Genomic DNA, 9,604 nt, shown 5'->3' on the forward strand with positions numbered 1-9,604 from the left:
AGCAATATCAGACTTATTTTCACTGGGGAACATTTTGCAATCAGTCAGTCAGTCAGTCATGCAACAGTCCATTTGTGAGCAACATTATTTCAGTTGTACTGACCTGACTGTCACCACACTTGGTATATGCATTATGCATAGTGACCCCAAGAAGGCTATTGATTTGGGGTCCAAAGGTCACAGTCATATTTTGTAAAAATACAGCGAGTGCAACAACTTCTTTTTTTTTAGCTGCCTGATTGTCACCAAACACGGCAACGTGTGTTGAGTATATTGACTCCAAGAAGCATATTCACTTTGGGGTCAATAGTTCAAAGGTCAGGTTGAGTGGATTGTACTTTGTAAAAAAATCTTTCAAGCACAATACCTTTTTCCTAATTTCCTGATTGTCACCACACTTGTGTGTTTCAGACACGATGGCCCCAATAAATTTATTTCTTAGTCAAAATGTCAAAGGTGAAGGTCACGGGAGTGTACAACTACCCGATTGTAACCAAACTTGGAATGTGGATTAGGTGTATTAACACAAAGAAACCTATTGCCTTTGGGGTCAAAAGGTAAAAGGTCAAGGTCACTGAAGAATGTGTTGTAAAAATCTTGTCCTATAACTTCTTTCCTGATTGCCTGATTGTCACCAAACTTGGTATGTGTGTTAAGTATGGTGACACCCCCCCCCCCCCCAAGAGGACTATTGGGGTAAAAAGATCAGAGGTCAAAGTCACTGAACAGCATTTTTTAAAAGGTTTCTGTAGAAAAGCATGATTTTTCAATGGTAAGCTTATTGTTTGCCCAGGGGGACATGGGACTATGTACTTGTTTTTAGCATCATTCGCTTGCTCGGCTTTTCTGTCAATTCGTTTATAACAGCTGCAGTATTGACAGCACACTGATGCCTAGACAGGGTGTTTTTTCTTTTGATGACCTCCCGTTGTTCAGGGTCATCACAGCAAACAGAACAAAGGTACCTATTAGAATTTGGCTCAGGTTTTACAGTGGATGCTCTCCTTGGTGCAACTCTGATTCCACCTGTAGAAACGTGTGCAGCTCCTGGTGTTCCAACATGAACTAATTAGAACCTGTGTACTCTGCTTGATGACTGAGACCTGACCTCAGTGTGCACAGAGCACCACAGCTGCACTCTTATTGCCAAGATGTCAATTTTCCAAAGGTTTTGCAACATTTGCACCAAAAGAATGATGTCAAACGGTCATCTCTGTGAAATGTCTTGCAGTGGTGCGACACAGCAAAACAATTGTTCATTTTGTAATAAAAGCATGGACTTTGGCACACATATTCTAAATTAACTAATGTTTATTTTCAGTTGATGCAAAGCCATCACTGGAGCACCAAAACAAGATCTCTGCTGGTTTTGGGTCATTGTGCCTAAAAGACACAAGCTGATGGATGCGATGGTCTGGCTTGGCTACAGTTTTCGATGTAGTCTATTTCTTTCTGTGTTTTGATTCATTTCGGTCAATAACTGAAAGACTAGTAATCATATCTGCATTCAAAAACTGGATCTGGTGTGTGGCACTCTAGTCGTGGTCCATGAGAGGAGTTCGGTCGGGCTCAGGTTCCAGACTCCAGAGTATCATGTGCTGTATATAGAGAGAGCTGCCCCTGTGCCAAAACCAAGACATCAAGATGACTGGAGAAGGTTGTGTTGCAGTTACTGACACTGAGGATGGAGATGACCTGCTGCAGCTCCGTCATCAGTAAACCCACAACAACAAAAACAAACAACAAAAATCAAAAAAATACTCCAATTAGGTACTGCACCAGTACCAGGGCACCACTTGCTCGCCAGGCCAGGCGTCTTGCTGCTGAGCCTGCAGCAGCCCGCACGCGTCCACAGCACCGCCCAGACGCACATCCGCGTGCAAAACGAGCCTTCCAACCGACACATTTCTGATTTTTGCGCCGTTTTCCGATTAGTAAACACAAATCCAGGAAAGCACAGTTTAACAGCAGCCGAGTCGAGCCGAGCCGAGCCGAGCCGAGCCGAGACCCACCGGCACAAACACATACGACGCCTTAAATGATCAACCTGCTCAGACTCCTTGTTGTCTTACCGTTAAAACCGCGGAAGAAGAGCCTCTGCTGACTGTCAGATAAGATGATGCTCCAGAAAAAGCTGTGAATGATGCTGGACGCTTCAACGCCAATATCCGTGAGCAATGTCTCCACCTGCCGGCCCAATGTAGTCAATGCAAGGAGTAATTTTATTATTATTATTATTATTATTATTATTATTATTATTATTATTATTATTATTATGCCGTGTGTTTTAATGTGTAGATGTGTTTCTGTAATTTAACAGAAAGTAGGTGGAGTAGGACCTAAAACATACAAATTCAATGACGAAAGTGAAAACTCATTTGTTTGGAAAAATCTGTATAATCCCACAAGGTGCTCTTTGTAGTACCAAAATAGAGTAAATCAAATCAAATCAAGGCACTCGTTTTTATTTAAAAAAAAATTAAAAAGCCTTTATTAATTGCTAGTGTAGAATGTGTGTGTGGGTATATATATATATATATATATATATATATATATATATATGTATGTGTGTGTGTGTGTGTGTGTGTGTGTGTGTGTGTGTGTGTGTGTGTGTGTGTGTGTGTGTGTGTGTATGTATTTTCAGTATATGAATAGTAAGCTACAAGTAATATGCCAAGCAAAATTAAAGTATAAAAAGTAAAATAGTGAAATAACCAATGTGTATAACAGTATACTTTAAGTATACGATAATAAACTCAAAATAGGGACTCAAAGTATACAACTAGTACAATGGCAGTATATTGAGAAGTGCACTTGTGGTATACTTTAAGCATAGGAGAGGGATATATCAAGTACATTGATAAGTGTATGTGTGGTATACTTTAAGCATACAAGAGGGATATACCAAGTACATTGATAGTATATAGATGAGTGTACTTGTTGTATACTTTAACGTGTACTTTTGCAAACTTAAAATGAACTTTAAAATATACTTTTATAAACTTGAAAAACTTGAAATTCCAATTTAGTCCGAAAAAGTATTAAATTTGTGTACTTTCTAGTGTACTAACAGTACACGGTCTGTAGTATACTTGCTATACTTATACTGAAGCATACTTAATAAAATGAACTTTAAGTATACTACTTTTTGCTAAGGGCAATGTGAGACGTTAGTTCCTGTAAGTGTTTATACTCGTAAATATATTATCGAGATAAACTATGACTATTAATACTGCGATTTACTGCTTTTGATAAAGATGATGACTGTGTTTGGGGTTTTATTTTTTTTTATTTTTCATGCGTTTGTTGTGTATTTGTGATCCTGGAAATGCGCAATGTTTATATGACTTGACCTTTGACATTATCCAGCAGCCCCTGCAGCGCTTAAACCCTAAACTCGCTTATTGTTCACTGTTTTTAGCTAATATCACTAATTTCTCCAAAAATATTAGTCCTATCCAGACCCAGTGCCAGACACAGATTTGTGGAGGGGCCTTGCATTGCTCTGAGGGGTCACTTTTTTTAGGCCACAAGTGTAAATTCCTACAGTATTTAATTGAGGTTTTCTCCTCTGGACTTTTTAAAAATTTCAACTGTTGAATATGTAATTATTGCGTACTTTGAGAAGGAAAGAGCAATCTTCTCATGCCTGACTCACGTGAAAAAAGCTCAGGCTAAACACGTGTGAGCGCAGTTTTAAATGCACCTCTATGGGGCTACTGAATAAAAACTTCATGCACCTCTTTTATGCACCAAATACAAGCACAGGTACAAGTTAAATATTCTCTAGACACCGTTTATTATTGTTACCAGCAGGAAACGCTACTCATACTCACAGGACTTTTCCATAACGGTGAAATTCAGTTTCTTTCACTCTCTCTTTCTTCTAGGACCCTCTGTGGTCCTTGATTGAAGAAACACTATCCATCTTTTAGTTTTTTCACTTCTCACTCTCTTTCACAGCTAAGTCCAGTAGTTACGGAAACACATCGTATTCACTGGATTAAAAATAATAATAATGATAATTAGGCACCGTATCTCATAGTTACAAGAAAATATGTCATAATATCGTAATTATGAGAAAAGGAAATTATTTTGCCAGAGTACAGAGTAAACAGTAAACAATGGTTAGTTAAATACACAATTAAAGTGTTAGTATTAAACAGAAATCAATCAATCAATCTTTTTTTTTTTTTACAGTAAGTACAACACATTTATGCGAAATGACTGGAAGATATATTGCACAAGATGTTTGACAATATTACGTATAACTCTGAACAACTGAATAACTGAATAACTCTGTTCGTTATGAGTTCATCCTGCAGAGGGGAGAGGAATTATACAGTCTGATTGCCACAGGTAGGAAAGACCTCCTGTGGTGTTCTGTGGTGCACCTCGGTGGTCTCAGTCTGTGTGTGGCTCAAGGTGCTCTGACAGGAGTAGGGATGGGTATTGATAAGATTTTATCGATATCGATGCCATTATCGATTCTGCTTATCGATCCAATTCCTTATCGATTCCCTTATCGATACCTCTTGTGAATTTTGTACTAAAAGTAGGCTTTACAGGTTTTCTATGTATTTCATTGAGTCTAAAAGTAAATAAATATGAAATTGGTCACTGTATCCTTGATCTCTGGACATAAATAAAAATAAACAAAACAGTGTTTCACTTCGAAGTTATTAATTCCGACTGGATTCTATCGTTCTAACTTGACTCGGCAGAGAGCCGCGCAGCATTTGGAGCTGTGTGAACAGAACAGAGGACGATTCTCGTTTCTTTCTCGCAACAAGACAGGAGTCCCAGTTAGTAACTGTAATCCGCACAAAAGTGACTCACGATTGACATATTCAGGGATGAAAGTGGTGAAAAACAAAAAAAAAGCTGAAACCCAAAATTACCCCCAATACCACATGCACGAAAATGTTTGAATTCTAGAAGCTCTGAAATGCAATCTGGGACTATTCCAGATGATAAACTGCAATGAGTGCAGCGTCCATTTAGTGAGAAATAAACCAACTTTCTTTATTCAAATTCATTCCAGTAGTATTCTGCTCTTACTAGGATGCAGCAGTTTTCTAACTTGGCAGATATTTCTGGAGGAAATCACTGAAGAAATTAACACATTGAAAATATGGTTTGACCGAAACAAACTGTCATTAAACTTAAATAAGACAGGGATGAAATGGAGGTGTAAGAGTCACTAGGTGTTCACAGGAAACACTTATTTATTTCTGTATGTATGTTTTTATTTATTTATTTATTTATTTATGTTCATTGTTAGTTGGTTTTATATTTTCTGTTGTGTTTCTATTCAGGTTCTTTTTGTCTCTTTCTCTAAAATTGTATATAATAAGTATATATTGGATATAATAATCAATAGATTAATATATAAACAAAAATAAATTAAAAAAAATATTACAATTTGATAACAAATGCACCCGAATGTGATGACAGCTGCAACTGCTTAATGCTAACTTTTAACATTAAAAATGCCATAGACGTGCTAACGCGTTAGCATCGCTCCCATTTTAAGTTATAAAATACATCTATTAACTGATGTGCTGAGAGAGGACATGCAGGTGGTTGGTGTGACAGAGGAAGATACAAAGGACAGGGTGAGATGGAAACGACTGATCTGCTGTGGCGACCCCTAACGGGAACAGCCAAAAGACAAAGAAGAAGAACTGTTTCAGAAGACCATAACAGGTCGGTTTAACATAAAAAAAAGGTACATAATACTCACAGACGTATGCTCTTTAGGGTTTTAGCAGGGGAAAATTAAGCTAAAGAAAGAAAGAATAAACGAAGCAATAGATCGAAGCACTGCTTCAATCTGTGAACCACTGCTTCGATTGGTTCAAGGTTCAAAGCAAAGCCGCGCTGCAGAAAAGTTGATTACGGACCCGCTGCAGGGTCTGTAATCAATGTAAAGAAATTATCATTTTCCTGACAAACACCCCACAAAACAACGGCCACTCAGAAGGACCGATAACAGAATCGTTAAGCAAAAAGCTTATTGATGTCGGTAGATGGAATCATTTCTTAACGATACCGGAAAGGAACCGGTTCTTGATACCCATCCCTAGACAGGACGTCAGTGTGGCATGCAGGGGGGTGGGAGGTGCTGTCCAAGATGCTGAGCAGTTTCCTCAGCATCCTCCTCTCTGACACCTCCACCACAGACTCCAGCTCAACCCCCAGGACAGAGCCAGCGAACCTGATGAGCTTGTTGACTGTTTTTGTTAGCTGCCTTCAGCCTGCTGCCCCAGCACACTACAGCGTAGAAGATAAGGCTGGAGATCACTGAGTGACAAAACATCTGCAGACATTGAAAGATCTGAGCCTCCTGAAGTACAGTCGGCTCTGACCTTTCTTATCTTTTCACAGCATCTGTGTTTACTGTCCAGTCCAGCTTGTTGTCTATGTGGACACCCAGGTACTTGAGTAGTCTACAATGTCCACCTCTGTTCCACTGATGGTAACTGGGTTCAGAAGGGTCTTCCATCTTCTGAAGTCCACCACCAGCAGCTCCTTCATCTTAGATACGCTGAGCTGCAGATGGTTGCGTCTGCACCACTCCACAAACCTGTCCACCACACTCCTGTACTCAGCCTCCTGGTCACTACTGATGCAGCCCACAATGGCAGAGTCGTCTGAAAATTTCTGCAGGTGGCAGAATTATGAGATCTTTTCTCATAATTAGGAGATAAGGTGTTGTGTCTATTTTTTAATACAGTGGATGCAGTGTGTCTCCATATGGTAGCCTACCATTTATTTTATTGATTTATTTATTTGTTTTTTGTGGTTGGCAGGTGACTGACAAGCTTGTCCATCCAGAGCAGTCCTAACTGACTCCGAGGGTGGGCAAGGCACCCTAAGGCCCACCCATGAATCTGGGTCTGGTCCTATCAGCTTTCCGTTTTTGCAGCGTTCATCCTTGACCCAAATACATAAGAATACCAAACGACAAATGTCAGCTCTCCCCAGTTTCTCCGTGATCAAAACCATACACACGCACAGAGGCAACTTGGCTGTTGTAATATAGATTTATATATTTATTTTAATATATATTTGAGCAGCACAGTGGCTTAGTGGTTAGCAATGTTGTCTCACAGCAAAAAGGTCATGGGCTTGACTCCACCCTGTGGCCTTTCTGTGTGGAATTTCCATGTTCTACACTGTAAACCCGAACAAGTTAGCAGAACACAAAAATAGTGAGGCAATCAATTGCCACAAATTTTTTGAGTCCATAAACTTAAAAGTTGGCACAGATTTTATGCCGATATCCTTCATGACGTAACTCCACATTACATGGAGGAATGTGGCAGGGGTGGGGTTTGATCCAGGAACCTACTCCACTGAAACCAAGTGCACTAACCACTTGGCCACCACCCCTACTGAAGGGTTCATTAAGTCACCTCAGATATTTTCATATATAATTACTGATGGAGATTTTATGAGTTGTTATCATTTATTTGGTCCAGCGAGATATCGGCATCAATTTGATCAGCTAGCATTTAGCTTAGGTCCGTGTGTTATACATCATACGGATAAAGTGAGGAACCTTGGAGTAATTTTTGATCCTGCATTGTCCTTTGATCTCCACATTAGAGACATTACAAGGACTGCCTTTTTTCATTTGCGAAATATAGCGAGGATGCTGAGACTTTGATTCATGCGTTTGTCTCTTCTAGATTGGACTATTGTAATGCTCTATTCTCTGGCTTACCGCAGTCCAGGATCAGGGGTCTTCAATTGGTTCAGAATGCTGCTGCCAGACTTTTGACACGGAGCAGAAAGTTTGACCACATTACGCCAATTTTGGCGTCCCTGCACTGGCTTCCTGTTTCTGCAAGATCGGATTTTAAAGTACTGATTTTAGTTTATAAAATTGTTCATGGACTTGCACCTCCCTATCTGGCTGACTTGATAAGCCCCTATGTACCAGCTCAGGCCCTGCGTTCTCAGGGTGCAGGACTTCTGTGTGTTCCCAGGGTGAATAAGAAGTCTGCCGGTCACAGAGCTTTCTCCTATCATGCCCCAGCTCTGTGGAACGATCTGCCGGCACACATTCGGCAGTCGGACACTGTGGAGACCTTTAAATCACGTTTAAAGACTCATTTGTTTTCCCTGTTTTATCATTAGTGTTATGATGTGTTTTTAATCTTGTATTTTTTTACTGCTGTTTTTTTTCTTATGGTTGTTTTTATTGTGTTTTAAATTTTTAATTGTTTTTATGTTGTGACGCGCCTTGAGACGATTTTGTCGTGAATTGGCGCTATATAAATTAATACATTTGAATTTATTTAATTAATCATTGCCTGCTTACATGATATTCAAGGTAATCAAAAGTAGTCTGAGTTAAGTTTCTGCTTCTTGTGAAATGAACTGTATCAACTATCTGTTATCTGTGTGATGTGGGAGTGAAACCAGCCACAAGACTGAAAGAATATGTGTCTTAGCTGACTTGTTAAAGGATTCTACATTTATTATTGTCTGAATTATATTCTTCATAATAATTATGTACCCATTCATATATGCTGCATTTAAGCTAAATGATTGCTCAGCCACAGTGATGAACTAAAGGTTGCTTCAGGACTCTGACATCGAAACTTAACTGCTTACTCCCTTCTTTTGGTGAAAGAAACGAGCATGTTTCACAGGAAACCGTAACTCACAAGCAACCGTTCACCCCTCCCTTGCCCAAAAACAATGTACCCTGATGCTACGTTGTATTGTTTATGATTTTTTTCTTTTCTAATAAAAGGGCAGAGTGCCGGAGGGGTGGCGGAGAGGAGCAGGAGAAGCAAGGTTGGTCTTAGGTTTGTACGCTCTCTCCGAAGCTTCTCCCCTTTGCGCAAAGCTCACAAAAGAGATCTCTGTCTAATGTTGTCTCTTTATGTGTGATTGTGCTTTGAGAAACTGTGTTTTGCAGGATACGATCTCAGGCACAGTTTAAGTGCCAGGTCCACTTAGGGCAACGAACCTGACAATTACTTAATTCTTTTAAGTTATGCTTTGAAGATTTGATTACTTAATATATAATTATTTCAAGTCAATCAAAAATTCTGAGTTTAATTTACTCAAAAAGCAAGACCATGTTACACAAACTTGAAATATTTAAGTAAGTATAATGTTTTCTTTCAAATTTGAGTTTACACTACTTTTTTTTAATTATTATTAATTTGAACATTCAGGATTACAGTGTGACCATGTTTGCATCGGTTCGCTCCAGGTGCTCCGGCTTCCTCCCACATCCAAAGGCATGCAGGTTCAGTGGATTGGAACTTTTTAAATTGTCTGTAGGTGTGCATTCGGGTGTGAATGTATTTGTCTATATGTGGCCCTGCGACAGACTGGTGTCCTGTCCAGGGTGTGCCCCGCCTCACGCCCTATGACTGCTGGGATAGGCTCCATCCAGCCGTGACCCTCAATTGGAGTAAGCGGTTGCAGATTAGCTAGTGCATATATATATATATATATATATATATATATATATATATATATATATATATATATATATATATATATATATATATATATATATATATATATATATATATATATATTTGTTGTATCTTTTTTGGAGCATTACACAGGG

The 9,604-nt window shown here is 39.2% G+C and overlaps 1 protein-coding gene across 1 annotated transcript in view; it reads right to left on the bottom strand.

Annotated features, from left to right (window-relative positions):
• Positions 1 to 2,164, bottom strand: part of kank4 (KN motif and ankyrin repeat domains 4) — a 267,734-nt gene extending 265,570 nt beyond the window's left edge. Inside the window, 1 exon segment of the mRNA XM_034179538.1 lies at positions 2,073 to 2,164. The gene's annotated coding sequence lies outside the window, so the exon portion shown is untranslated.
• Positions 2,165 to 9,604: the final 7,440 nt, after the last annotated feature.

The sequence above is a fragment of the Thalassophryne amazonica genome, chromosome 10 (genome assembly GCF_902500255.1).
Source record: "Thalassophryne amazonica chromosome 10, fThaAma1.1, whole genome shotgun sequence".
Classification (NCBI taxonomy): Eukaryota; Metazoa; Chordata; class Actinopteri; order Batrachoidiformes; family Batrachoididae; genus Thalassophryne; species Thalassophryne amazonica.